We start from the raw sequence: 15,657 nt of genomic DNA on the forward strand, positions 1-15,657 counted from the left end.
TCCATAGGGCCATTAGGGAGGGAGTTCCAGAATTTTGATCCAGTGACGATGAAGAAATGGTGATATATTTTGAAGTCAGGATGGTGTGTGACTTGGAGGGAAACTTGGAGGTGATGGCATTCCCATGCACTTGTCCTTCTAGGCCGTAGAGGTCGGGGGTTTGGGAGATGCTGCTGAAGAAGCCTTGGTGAATTGCTGAATTGCATCTTGTGAATGGTACACACTGCATTCATCATTCTTTTGGCCGAGTTTATACTTTCTTTTCTATTTCTTTTTTTTATTCAACATTCATTGAGTAACCTAGGTAAACAGCCAAAGCCTACAGAGCCGGATTTTCAAAACAGTAAAATGGACAACGCAATGATTCAGGAAGCAGCAATTAAGTGGTGTTAAACTCAGGATTGATAAAGTTGTAGATTACAGGAGTGAAGGAAATTTGACAGACGTGTCAGCTTGGCACAGTCGGAAGCCCATTACAGAAGGACACATAATCTAAGCTGGCATTTCTGTGCCTTACCAAGGGAGTGATGTTTTGTCAGAGATGCTGTCTTTTAGAGGAAATGTTAAACCAAGGAAGGCCCATCTACCTACTCAGATGGAGATAAATTATACCATGTGCAGTATTCGAGGAAGAACAGTAAATTCACCTGAAACACTGGTCAATTGACTCCCTGAACCATCACCATCTTATTGTACACAAATTAGCTGCTGTGTTTCCCGATATCAAGTGACTGGACTTCAAATAAGAATGGGTTGTAAAGGGCCTTGGGACATCCTGAGGATGTGTTAAGGTGCTGTATGGATCCAAACTCTTCCATTTGTTTCATAGTTCTAGGAGAGAATGGGTTCGAGTAGGAAACAGTGTGACAAACCTTGGTTCAATCAGGAATGATACAGGTAAGAGAAAGAGAGCAGAATAGAATCATAGAAATTTACACAAGGAATGAGGTCAGTTCAGCCCATCGTGTCCGCGCCGGCCGACAAAGAGCTATCCAGCCCACTTTCCAGATCTTAGTCCGTAGCCCTGTAGTGTTACGGCACTTCAAGTGCACATCCTACATGTGGTGAGGGTTTCTGCCTCTACCACCCTTTCAGGCAGTGAGTTCCAGACCTCCACCACCCTCTGGGTGAAGGAATTTCCTCTCAAATCCCTTCTAAACCTCCTTCCAATTACTTTAAATCTATGCCCCCTAGTTGTTGACCCCTCTGCTAAGGGAAATAAATCCTTCCTATCCACTCTATCTAGGCCTCTCATAATTTTATATAACTCAATACGGTCTGCCCTCAGCCTCCTCTGTTCCAAAGAAAACAACCCCAGCCTATCCAATTTTTCCTCATAGCTAAAATTCTCCAGTCCAAACAACATCCTCCTAAATCTCCTCTGTACTCTCTCTAGTGCAATCACATCTTTCCTGTAATGTGGTGACCAGAACCGCACGCAGTACTCTAGCTGTGGCCAAACGAGTGTTTTATACAGATCTAACATAACCTCTCTTCTCTTGTATTCTATGCCTTGGTTAATAAAGGCAAGCATTCCATATGCCTTCTTAACCACCTTATCTATCTGGCCTGCTACCTTCAGGGGTCTGTGGACCTGCACTGCAAGGTCCCTTTGTTCCTTTAAACTTCTCAGTGTCCTACCATTTAATGTGTACGCCCTTGCCTTGTTAGCCCTCCCCAATTGTATTAACTCACACTTCTCTGATTGAATTCCATTTGCTCCTGTTCTGCCCACCTGACCAATTAATTGATATCTTCCTGCAGTCTACAGTTTTCCTCTTCATTATCAACCACACAGCCGATTTTAGTTTCATCTGCAAACTTCTTAATCATACCCCCTACATTGATGCATACCACAAAAAGCAAGGGACCTTGACTGAGCTCTGTGGAACCCCACTGGTTACAGCCTTCCAGTCTCAAAAACACCCATCAACCATTACCCTTTGCTTCCTGCCTCTTTGCCTTGGATCCCATGGGTCTTTACTTTCATGACCAGTCTGCCATGTGGGGCCTGATCAAAAGACTTGCTAAAATCCATATACACTACATCATATGCACTACCTTCATCGACCCTCCTTGTTACTTCCTCAAAAAATTCAATCAAGTTAGTCAGACACAACCTTCCCTTAAAAAATCCATGTTGACGGCACTTGATTAATCTGTGTCTTTCTAAATGAAGATTTATCCTGTCCTGCAGAATTTTTCCAATAATTTTCCCACCAGCAAGATTATGCTGACTGGCCTGTAATTACTTGGTCTATCCCTTTCTCCCTTTTCCCACAAAGGTACACTGTTAGCCGTCCTCCAGCCCTCCGGCACCACACCTGTTGCCAGAGTGGATTGGAAAATGATGGTCAGAACCTCTGCCATTTCCTCTTTTGCTTCTCTTAACAGCCTAGGATGCATTTCATCTGGGCTTGGGGATTTATCCATTATCAAACTGTATATGACAGTATAAATGCATTTTAGAAAGTAAAAGAAAGGTAATCCCAGAGGAGCAATAACAATAGTGTACAGGTAGAGCATCTGAAATCCGGAAACCTCGGGACCGAGGCCGTTCCGGATTTCCGACGTCTCGAATCTGGAAACGCCTGGGCTGAGGTAAGTGGTGGGGGGGGTGGGGGGGGTTAATAGACTTCAGATCTGTACTCAACACTATGCAGAAGCTACTAGGAAGAATAATCCACCCTTGAAATATCAACGTTTTTCCATGACTTCTCAGGGAAGCAGTTCTCCAACTTTGCAGAGAAGAACAAGCAGAATGCTGTTGCTTGCTTTGGTGTGATTCATCACAAGAGACTGAGGCTGTCTAAGTGATCCCATGGCCCGCAGCCAGACCACTTGGTGGATATTCGAGAGATGATGAACCAGGCTGAAGGGCAACACAAGGAGCCGGTGCGAACCACTGAAGGACTTCCTCCCATTGGAGAATAAATATCAGCACTAGACCAAGATCTGCTTATGCTCATAGCCATCACGTTGGCAACAATGAACTGTTTGGCAGTGCGGAGTGGGGGTGGGTGGGGGTGGGGGTTCCGGGCAGCGGCGGAGGGGGGGGGGGAGAGGTCCAGGCGGCGGCGGCGGTGGAGGAATCCGTCGACGGAGCGGGCGGGGGACGGCGGCAGTTCCAGATTTCAGAACATTTTCCGGATTCTGGACCACCCCACCAAGGATCGGCCCAGTGTCCGGATTCCGGAACATTCCAAATTTCGGAACTCCAGATTTCAGACGCTCAACCTGTATAGATAAAAAAACACAAAGAAATAACAAAGGTTACCATGGAGAGAGAGAGAAGCCGAAAACTGGAGGTGAGGGAAGCAGTACCTATGAGGTGACAAGATTTGACATCTATCCTATCTACAACTGTGAAAAAGGAGCAGGCATCCTCCCCAGATATGAAGCAGTATTGAAATTTTGGAAGGATTTGGGATTCATAGAGAATTTAAAGTTGCTGATGGTAAAATAAGTACCTCGCATGAAAGAAGAAACCAAGCTTCTTGGACCATCTTTAGTGGATGAGATGTAGGGGTTTCATCTGAGGTCAGAGAAGATAATAGGAACATAAGAACATAAGAAATAGGAACAGGAGTAGGCCATACGGCCCCTCGAGCCTGCTCCGCCATTCATTAAGATCATGGCTGATCTGATCATGGACTCAGCTCCACTTCCCTGCCCGCTCCCCATAACCGCTTATCCCCTTATCATTTAAGAAACTGTCTATTTCTGTCTTAAATTTATTCAATGTCCCAGCTTCCACAGCTCTCAACCCTCTGAGAGAAGAAATTTCTCCTCATCTCAGTTTTAAATGGGTGGCCCCTTATTCTAAGATCATGCCCTCTAGTTCTAGTCTCCCCCATCAATGTAAACATCCTCTCTGCCTCCACCTTTTCAAGCCCCCTCATAATCTTATACGTTTCGATAAGATCACCTCTCGTTCTTCTGAATTCCAATGAGGAGAGGCCCAACCTACTCAACCTTTCCTCAAATTCAACCCCCTCATCTCCGGAATCAACCTAGTGAACCTTCTCTGAACTGTCTCCAAAGCAAATATATCCTTTCGTAAATATGGAAACCAAAACTGCACGCAGTATTCCAGGTGTGGCCTCATCAATACCCTGTATAACTGTAGCAAGACTTCCCTGCTTTTATACTCAATCCGCTTTGCAATAAAGGCCAAGATTCCATTGGCCTTCCTGATCACTTGCTGTACCTGCATACTAACCTTTTGTGTTTCATGCACAAGTACCCCCAGGTCCCACTGTACTGCAGCACTTTACAATCTTTCTCCATTTAAATAATAACTTGCTCTTTGATAATGAAGCTAAGAATATTCATAGATGAAAGATGACTAGGGTGGAGGCACCAAAGTTTTTCAGTGATTTCAATCTTTACCTCAGCTCCCATTGACCTCTCTCTTCCAAATGTACCATCTCTTGACATTGCTAAACCTCTCCCTCCATTTAAACTGCCTTCCACCTCACAATCTCCTGATCTCCTATGGCCCCTCCTACTACTGTGGTATTAATCATCAAAAAGGCAATCCCCGACCACTTTTTGTATTCATTACCACCTACATCCCCCAAGCCTCGTTCAACTACCCTTCTTTCAGATTGTATCTAATAGTATGATAATGCAATCCGCGCTGCAACAATAGTACTAACCCTTGTAATCTGATGTGGATGTTGTGTCTTTTGCACATGCCCTCCTCACGTGCAATTTTCCAGCCTTTAGTCGATGCACTGAGAAACATTGAGTGAGACAAAGCCTGATGCGAATCATTCAGCCACTTTGTTTTAAAAGCAGCAAGTGTGAATACAGATGGGGCCAAAATGGTCCCCCCCGTCTGAAATGGGGCACACGCACCACATTTGACCGTCCGTTACCGCCGATATGGATGCGGTGTTAATAAGATAGAAATTGCCTATTTTCATGGCCAAAACGGAGCGGAATGTTAATTCCCGGTGGTAAATGCTGGTTTCAGCGGTGTGCCTGTGGAGTAGAGTCTGGAACTCAAAATTCCCCTCCTGTCCATTGGATGCAAACCATCAAGCTAACGATGCAGCTGCTCCCTGGCCTTCTTAAAGGGCATGTTTTGCAGTTGTGCCTTCAGTTCGTCTTGACCTTTCTTTGCACAGGATGGCCGCTGTCCTGGAAGCTCAGAATGCTCTCATGCACTCTGGGCAACAGGGCACGGAGGATCTGACTGCTGTCATCAATGATGGCTTCCAGAGTGTGGCTGCTCTCAAGCAGTGTCAGCTGGAGGCTAAGCGACATCTGATTGCTGCCATTGCAGCTGGATCTCACCACGGTGCACCGGGGGCCGAACGATGCCAGCACACCCCGCCAACCAGTACTCCAGCAGCTTGGTGGGGGAGGTGGGGTGCTGCCCCGGGGGACTGGCGCTGGCTCATCAGAGCAGGATACTGATGGTGCCTCTCTGGTTCACATCAGCACTGAGCCGAGAGCTGCCACTGCGCAATTGCTACCAACCATGGCTTCGCCCCAGACACTTCCTCCTGAAGGCACGCAGGAGGATGCGGCCCAGTTTTCAGCCGGCTCTTCCAGGGCCAGAGCTGGTCGAGGGCGTCCGAGAAGGACATCTGTAGCTTCCTCGACAGACACACAGCAGCCATCCCAAAGCCATGAGACAGCCACAGGGGAGACACTGCGGCGTACTGTAAGGATAGGTTTGCATAAGAGGGGTAATAAGGAGTTGGACAAGGGCGATAATGGATTACATGAGTGTTTTTGAGACCCATTGTTTGGCTTGTAATAAATTTTTATTTAGTTTTTGGAATTTGTGACCAGATCTCTCATTGCAGTGTGCAGGAATGATGTGAGAGGGCTCACAGGTTGGCCCACCATAATGGGCAGATGCAGGCTCAACTGGGCATTGAGTTATGTGAATAGGGCAGCTTTGAGACGGCTGTGTGCTTCCTTTGCAGGGTTAGAATGGGGACGCCGCCTCCTGCGTGGCTGCCCTCCCGCTTCAAGCTCCTCCTCATGGGCCTCCTCTTCCTGTGCCTCATCCTTCTCCTCCTCCTGCACAGGTGCCACTGCTGCCTCGTCCTCCAATGGCTGTGCCCTCATGATGGCCAGGTTGTGGTGCATGCAGCACAACACCACGAATATGGAGACACACTCAAGCGAGCACTGCAGCACAACCCCTGAACAGTCCAGGCAACGGAACCTCTGTTGAGAATGACAATTGTGTGTTCGATGATGGCCCTGGTGGCCATCAGATTCTCATTGTACGCGACCTTCCCATCAGTTTTCGAGTTGCGCAGAGGAGTTATGAGCCAAGTGCTCAGTGCGTAGCCCTTATCATCCAGGAGCCAGCCGCAATCTTCATCGGGCCAGTGAAAAGGCGTGGCGCACCACTCTGGCGCAGTATGAATGAGTCGTGGCTGCTGCCAGGATACCAGGCATCCTCGTGCAGAATCTTGCGGTTGTGGTCGCAAACGAGTTGTACGTTGAGGGACAGGAAGTCCTTGCGGTATCTGAATTGCTCTGCAGCCTGGTGGGGTGCCCTGAGACCGACATGGGTGCAGTCAATGACCCCCTGGGCCCTGGGGAAGTGCGCAATGTGCATGAATGCAGTCTGGTGCTCCAATTGCTTCTCCCTGGTCATGGAGAAGGAGATGTAATCGGCCCTCCTCCTATAAAGAGCATGTGTGACCTCCCGTATTGCTGTGTGGGCTGCAAACTGCGAAATTCACCGGAGTTTAGAAGAATGAGAGGAGATCTCATTGAAACATATAAAATTCTGACGGGATTGGACAGGTTAGATGCAGGAAGTTTTTGTTTTACATACCGCGCCTTTAATCATCGCCCCGGTTGCATCTGGCCACCCGATCCACGCCTCCTGCAGCTACCAGTGTTTTCGCCCGGTGCGCTAATGGGGCCGATGCGCACACCAATGACATCACGATCTCCGGACGCAGGAGTTTGGGGCACAACGCTGTAGTACTGTCGTTAAACTCCCACCCAATATGGAGGGAGTCGATGTCAGCACTGCTCCCAGTCACAGAGGCATTTGCACCCAATTTCGAGCCCCGTATGTCAGAACACGACGAAAGGTCATTGACCTGAAACGTTAACTCTGTTTCTTTCTCCACAAATGCTGCCTGACCTGCTGAGTATTTTGAGCATTTTCTGTTTCTATTTCAGATTACCAGCATCCGCAGTATTATGCTTTTATATTATAAACCATACTCCCTGCCCCTATTGTTCAGTCATTTACTTGATTTTGACATTACCTTTCTTTCTACACAACTAAACTGCAAAAAGTGGCCTTCTGCATTTTAGCCTCCAGCTCTGGGCTCCAGTCAACAACAATCAGTTTGTTTAAACCTGACTACCCAAGTGTCTCTTTTATTTTACACTCTGAGTATGCACTGGAAGTAGCGGACAGGGCCTCTGACTCCTTCACCATTCAATGATTTGTGAATAGGCCTGTCAACCACACTGACTACCTCATCTACCAAGTTTATATTCACAGCACACACATCATGCTAGGCTCACATAGCTCTTTCAAAGAGCCGGCATGATGGGCCTCCTTCTCCAAGTGCTGTATGATTCCATGATTCTACATGAAAAGAATTATCAACATCTTAATGGGTATATTTGGTTTGTTATGTCATTGAATACAGAATGACAAATTGCTTGATGTTCCCAATTGTCGTACACAATAAAAAGGATAATTGCTCAATTAACACATCAAATTCCCCTGTCTTAGTACTACAACCTGCGGTTTTCTTCATACGGCTGTGCTAATTAACTTTGTTTTCAACCACAACCCTTAAATATATATCATTACTAAATGATCAAAATTTCCAAAATTTGTTAGTCTTGTTTGACCCCAGGCTATGTTTCTGATCCTATATCCCCTCCAAGTCCCACTCTTGTCCTTTCTAAACCTGTCCCTCCATATAAACTGCCTTCCACCTCACAGTCTCCTGATCTCCTTTGGTCCCCCTATTACTGTGGTATTGGTCCCAAGTGTCAGCTGTGGCTCTGTTGACAGCACCCTCGCCGTTGAGTGGGTTCAAATCCCACTCCAGAGACTAGAGCGGGTAAATCTAGGTTGGCACTCCCAGTGCAATACTGAGGGAGTGCTGCACTGTCAGAGGTGCCATCTTTCAGATGAGATCTTAAACCGATGCCCCGTCTGCTTTCTCGGGTGGATGTAAAAGATCTCATTGCATTATTTTGAAGAAGAGAAGAGTTATCCCTGCCAATGTTTATCCCTCCATCAACATTACTAAAACAGATTATTTGGTCATTATCACATTGCTGTTTGTGGGACCTTACTATGCGCAAATTGGCTGCTGCATTTCTTACATTACAACATGACTACACTTCAAAAGTAAATCATTGGCTGTAAAGCATTTGGAACGTTTAGTGGTTGTGAAAGGTGCTATATAAATGCAAGTCTTTTTTTTCTTTCACTCACCCTCTGTTCTCACTGACCTATATTAGCTCCCAGTCCCCCAAAGCATCAAACTTAAAATTCTTGTCCTTATCTTTAAATCTCTCAATTACCTCCACACAACTCCACACCTTCCTTTAGAACTATAGCTGTCCACCCAACCTTTATGTTTCTCTGACTCTTGTGCATTCCTCCTTTCTTCACCCCAGCACTGAAGGCCATCAGCCACATAGGTCATACTCTCTGAAATTACCTCCCAAAACCTCGCCACTTTTCTCTCTTCCTTTCAGACCCTACTTTAAAACCAATTTTTTGACCAAGCTTTTGGTCACTCCTCTTAATAGCTTCTTCTTTGGCATGGTCCATTTTCTTCCCTTCTCTGTGAATCAACATGTTAAAGTGGCTGTATAAATTCAAGTTGTCAATGTTGTATTCATTCTTCTTTATTAATGTAGTGCTTTACCATTATATTATCTCTTTTTACAACTCACCCGTTATATTTTTATTATAGATTCGCTTATTTGTATGAACAAAATGGTCACTGCTACTCTGATTGGCTCTCCATTATCACATGACCTATTGCTGATTGGTCCCCTTGGAGGATAAGCCACACCCTGAATTTTCTCTGGAATGTGTAACTGGAACCGCCCAGCCCAAGTTCTGACTGACCTTGCAAATTATAATTTGATCCATTCTGACTTCAGAAACCAGAGAGGACAGATCGCGAACCAGGTTCTAGCCGAAGTCCCTTATCCCAGCGCAAGTGCAAGACCTTACCCCCCACCCCCCCGCCACCCTCCACCCCCACCATAGGTGGAGCATTGTGTGTGGTTCATGGATTGTTAACAGGTTTAATGGTTATGAAGTGAATAGTGAGTGTAGTGACTTCTGGATTTCATCCATTCCAACGATGTCCCTTGTAACACACGCACCGAGCTTTCCGAGAAATCGGGTGTGGGTGTAAAAGGGGTTGGAAGAACGTGATCCGTCTTCCCTGAGTTTCCTGTCTCCCCATCCTCCCCGTGTCTCTTTCTGCCCCCCCCCCCCCACCACTGCCGTGTTCCTCTCTCCCTCCCTGTGTCCCTCTCTTTCCCCCCTCCCATGTCCCTCTCTTCCCCCGTGGCCCTCTCTCCTCCCATCCCCCCCACCTCGTGTCTCCCTTTCTCCCCGGCTGCCGCCCGCCGACTCTCTCCCCCCGCCGACTCTCTCCCCCCGCCTCCGCCACCCGCCGGCTCGCTCTCCTCGTCACCCGTAGGCTCAGAGGAACAAACGTGGTCAATTGCGGGGCCCCACTTCTAGTTCCGGGCACGGGGGGGAGGCAGAGTCCAGAGGACGCAGGCGCAGTAGGAACAGAAAAGCGTTAGTACAACTAGTCAGTCCGTTTTATTATATACCTTGGGGCTGGATTTTCGGTGGGCTTGCACCTCTGTTAGCGCCCTGAAGGGTGTCTAAAGGGTGTAAAGGGTGACGAAAAGCTCACCGCCAGGCGGCCAGCTTTTACCACCTGACCGGCAAATTAGGCTCAGGATTTCTGGCGGCGCAGAAACTTACCGCCCCGCCCTGTAGTTTCATTCAGATCATGATGTCATTCGTCATGCAACATTCTGCTAGTGCACCGGTTGCAAGATTAGGTGCTAACGCCGCATTGAACATCCACCCCAAGTGATGCCTGAAAAACCACGCGGTCCCACGGTCGAGTAGGTGCTATTTGCTGCGTGTTTAAATTGGGGGAGGAGGATCCTAAATTGGAGGTCACATTGACTGCAATGTTTGCACACAGCATGCTGCGTGAAGCTCAGACTTTAAAGCTTTATCTGCCATTACAGTGTCCTTACAACTTCAGTGAAATAATTTAATGGGGACATTACGAGTAAGTCAACATATCCTGCTCCATGCTATGGCAAGATAGAGATAGAAGGGCTCTTGGCCATGTCGGCCCATGGATGAGGAGAGGCCGAAGACGTCTGGGGAGGAGGGCTTAACCCCCACGGGTTTACAGGCACCAAAGCTCATACCTCCAGATCTCTGAGGAGCAATGTGTGAGAAGGCTGCGCATCTGAAAGGAAGTGCTGACAGGGATATGCCATCTCCTACAGGCAGACCTGCAGCCTTACAGCGACAACAGCACTGCACTGCCATCGCAGTGAGGTTGACTGTGGCTTTGGCCTTCTATGCCTTCGGCTCTTTCCAGGCAGCAGCAGGTGACATATGCAGCATCTCTCAACACGCTGCACATCTCTATTTTCGCCACATCAAAAAGACTCTGTATGCCTGCAGAATGCACTTCATTATGTTCCCAATGAGCAGGGAGAGCCAGAATGAGCGAGCATGTGGGGGGGGGATTGCAGGCTGCCCGAGGGTTCAATGAGCCATTTATTGCAAACACGTGGCCCTGCGAGCACCATTACACAACGCAAAGATATTCAGAAATCGAAAGGGATACCACTCCCTAAATGTGCAACTGATGTGTGACCACACACCATGCATCCTCACAGTCAATGCTCGCTTTCTAGGGAGCACACATGATGCTTTCATCCTGCGTGAGAGCACTGTGTCATGATTGTTTCGGCCAACATGGGAACAGCATGATTAACTGCTCGGGGACAAAGATACGGCCTAGCAACCTGGTTTATGACCCCACTCTGCAACCCCACCACAGAAGCCGAGCAGCGCTACATTGAGAGCCATGCAGCCACCCGCAACCTCATCAAAAATTGCGGTGCTCAAGCTGCATGCTACACAACTTGGCCCGTGTGGATTGTAGTCCCACTTCAGGAGGAGGGGGACAAGGAACAGGAGCCTGGTGAGGCCCCGAATGGCCAGCCACATCATCCATGGGGTAGGCAGTATGGAGATGCTGCCAGACCAAGAGCCGCTTATCAGCAGCTCATAATGGATCAGTTCTCTTGAATGGAGGAAGTTGAGAGATGCAGCTAATACTGGCCGCGCTATGTGCTACCATAATGGCACATCTCCGGTGAAGATTGCAATGATACAGAAGACGACAATGGCAAATGTTTAAAGTAACATTTTACTGAAACAAAGAAACAACCTCCCCCAAAAAAAAACAAAATACAACGTACTGTTGCAACGCACTCAAGAACAATGAAAGACAGCAATGTACCTTAACTATTGCATGTTCCCAAAATAGTCATTAATCCGATTTGACCTGAGCTTTCCCCATCTTTACCCCCCCATCCCCCCGCCCCCTTCCATGCCTACTGTTCCTCCTCAATGAGGCCTCAGTGCCTACAGAAAGGCTGCTTGAGGGCTGCCGTGTGTGTGGGCCAGACAGTACGGACGGCCTACAAGGGCGCCCTGGACCAACTCTAGGCCTGGAAGGCTCGGCTGCGGACTCCTCTGCCTCAGCATCGGTGGTGGCAGTCTGTGATGGCTTGGGTGTGGATCGCGTTAGGTGCAAGGTCGAAGTGGTAGTTGTGGGAGCCAGAATGCTATCTTTTTGAGGAAGGACCACACCTTCCATTTCCAGGGGACCACTGTCAGTCACTCGGGGCTGAGCCTCAGCATCTGGAGTACGATGTATGACCACAACCTGCGGGCCTGCTTCGGACCTATCACTTGCCCTTTGGACAATGGGGACCACAGAGTGGACGGCAGCAGTCAGTGATCACATGGCATCACTTAGCTGTTGCATGGCTTGTGCCTGCGATGCAATCGCTGCTGCCACATCACCCACACCATGTGCCATCCCCTCTGGGGCTCCACTATCGCTGCTAGAGCCCATCTGCCTCTGTGAGTGGCCAAGGATGGGCTCGCTGGATTCCTCAGATGCACGGGCAATGTGTGAGGCTGCCTCTGTCACACTCACAGCAAGTGCGTCGATGCTCTGCGGGACCCTACCCAATGCACCATGAATATGCCACCAAGTTCAGGTCCATGTCTGCCTGTCTCTGAGCAGGACTACTGGGCTGACTCATGCTCTAGGGAGCCGGCCTCCGCTGGGTGTTGCTCTAGGTCACTGGGGCCAGGAGCCTCAGAGTCATCAAAGCCATCAAATGAGACGTTGTCCCCCGATGTTGTGCCCCCACTCGGTGGGACCCCACTCAGGGACCACACTGTCGCCCCCTCTCTCATCATCTCCCCCGTCCCCAACTGTCAATGGCTCATGGGAAGGCTGCTGTGCTTCTGCTGGTCATCTGTAAGCACAAAGCAACAGACATGTGGTTAGCAGCAGGGGAGGGGGCAGGCTGATAAGAGGAAGGTGGCTATGGACATCTATATGTAAAGGGACTAGGCCACTTGGTATTAGGGGTCAAGGAACTCACATGTATTGTAAAAGCCATTCACATACCGTCATTACCTGTAGGGGGCTCGGCCTCACCACTGGCCACTGCGTGAACTGGGGTTCCCATGAGATGTGACACTCACCGCTCCACCTTGGTGAGGTTCTGCACATCAGGCTCTCTGCCTCCAGTCTGCTGCTGCTCCCAGTGATTATGCGATAACTTGGCCTACAATAAGAGCAAGAAGAAGGGTTGGTGGGGGGCCTGCCCCGTCCACCTCCATGGCACGAACCTGGTATTGCAGTACTTCCAGGAACGGTGCAGCTTTGGCTCTCGGCCTTTTGGCTAAGAGCAAAATCATTGGCGCAGAGTGATCCTTGTTTGGGCCCAAGGTGACCTTTGGCATTTATGATCTGACAAGTTGATCTGACAAAGAATTGGAAAGATTGGCAACGAATAAAACATTAAAAAAAAAGAAGGGTTGAGTAAGTGTGCAGCTCCTCTTGTGCCACATGTGCCTTCCATAGTAGAATAATTGCTACTGTCTGGAAGTGCAAATGTATTGATGATCATCTGCATGGCTGCGGACTGAGCATGTGGAAAAACTGTGAGGAGGTGAAAGCCAGGGAACATTATGGCTCAGGGTGATGTTTGGGTAATGCATATTAAACAGTGGAAGAGGAGTGCGTGGAGGGGTCACAATGATTAGGGGACAAGCGGGTCCGCACCACCCTAATGCGCAGGGCATGGATGATGAACTGAGCCTCTAGCTCTCAGGTGGCTTCACCAACCCACACCATGGCCTGGAACACATAGAGAAGGGGCAGCTCTGTCAAAGACTTTACATTGTATGATACAGTGATCTTGCAACCATGGCAGGGGCCCATAAATGTAAAGAGTCGTCACTCTAACAACACTCATGGGGTTGTTAAACTTCTTGCGGCATTAGGTGGCAGTTCCAGCCACTGTGTCTGCCGCTGACACCTCCAGCGCTATCTCCCTCCAAATGCTTCTGAACATCCTTGAACATCCTTCCTCCCACTAGATGCAGTGCAGGCCATCTCCTGTCAATGGTCTGAACTAAGGCCTCAGCTGCCATTGCAGAGAAGCTGCGTGCTCTCCGGCGTCCCTCCTGCTGCGCCATGTTTCCACTCTGAGCAAAGTGGGCCGGTGGATCTGCGCATGCACAAACAAAATCGACGCGCCCTAAAATTTTGTCTGGGCCCGGGAAGCTTTGAGCGCGGCTGCGCATGCGCAAAGTCTAGAGCGTTTTTTGCGCCACAGTTTTTGGCTGGGACGGCCAAACACAGGTGTGTAACGCCTGATTTAGTACCCCCAATTATTGAACCTCAGTTTTGGACTAATTTTACGGATGGAGGCGCAAACTTTTTCCAGGCGCTATCTGGACGTTAAAAGTTGTATCCTTTGTATGGTGTGACTATGTATTGAAATGCTGGTAGTTATTTTTCTTAAATTGAAAATAAACCAGTAAAATTTCATTAAACTGGCTTGATTCCAAAGCCATGCAGGGAATTCTTAAGTGGAACTGACTTCATAAGACTTCCATTTTATTCTTCTTTTCATCCACAATGTTTGGAGGACAGAGCTTCTCTCAGTTTTAGGTTGCATTTAGTATTTAGCAGTTGTTGAGCTTGTCAGATTGTGGCTTTCTTTCAGTGCTTTATTAATATTCACAGATGTGGATTTATTCACAGTAATGAGGAGATAGCTCCTAATTTGACAGGTGGGCATTAGCCTTGCGTTAGACCCCTCAAGGCTGACTCAAGGGGGTCTGAATTCACTTTACAGGAAGGAGAGCCAAAAGACAGGCTCTGACAGATGCAGATTTATGTAATCCTCGCTCTGCAATATTTTTCTGGCAGTGCAGTCATGAAATTGTATCCCAGACAATAAATTTCTTCCAAATAAATATTGAATATACCTTTTTGACAAATGAACTCGACTCAAATAAATGCTGTTACCAAGGTCAGGTGTTTTATTCTAAGGCCTGTATTAAGCTTAGGGCTCTACAGCTCAGAGTTTGAGAAGACCTGACAGTAATGCCTGTAGTTCATTTAATTATAAAATCCCTTTCAGCGTTACTTTCATTTTTGTATTTTCATTTATTTCACAGAATATATTTAAATGTAAATTTGGTGCATTTACTGTCAATATAGCTACAGCGCAGATTCAGGCAGACACTGTTCTGCAGCAGTGGACAGAGAGCTGATATAAAACACGAGGCAATATCTGTCCCTTTCTAAAGGTGACTTATTCCTGCTGAGACCTGCAGGATAACCATTAGTGGCAGGGTATGCAGTACAGAATCTGTTACCATGCAGCCTATAAGAACATGTAAAATGCATAACCCATCGAGCATCTGTTTATATCTAGCAGATGCCTATAATCAATGGGGCCGACTTTCGCCGCTGTCCCGCCTGCAGCTGCCGAGGTCCCGCCAGAAATGATTGTTTTCTGGGCAATTCCTCTGGAACCGTCCATCTGCTGTCGAGGTTCCGCCCGGTGGGAACTTGATGTGGAAGGGTTCCGCCCATGTCACACCATCCCGCCCACTAATGCCGGATGTCTGTAAACGGCCATTTTGATGCTTTTTCTTGACCTCCCATCAACCTGCCGCCCGCCAGAAGGACCACTCTGGAAAAGCAGGTCTGAGCTGGGCAGCAGTCGGCCAGCAATCGCATATCGGGCGGGAGGGAGGGAGAAAGAGGTGCAGTGCAATGGGGCAGCACTCGCACATCAGGTGGGAGGGAGGGAGAGGGAGAGCGGTGGAGTATATTGGGACAGCTCTGGCACATCAGCTGGGAGGGAGTGCTGGTGGCCATCACATCATGCCAGCCAGTCGGATTCTGCACCATATCAGTGGGACTGCTGGAAAGAAGTTAGGTCAATGTAGCATTGCTTTCTTGCTGATGGTGATGTTTAAATTGGATGTGATAAAACCGACTGAAATGTGTCTAAGCT

This window comes from Pristiophorus japonicus, chromosome 4, assembly GCF_044704955.1.
Source record: "Pristiophorus japonicus isolate sPriJap1 chromosome 4, sPriJap1.hap1, whole genome shotgun sequence".
NCBI classification, from domain to species: domain Eukaryota; kingdom Metazoa; phylum Chordata; class Chondrichthyes; family Pristiophoridae; genus Pristiophorus; species Pristiophorus japonicus.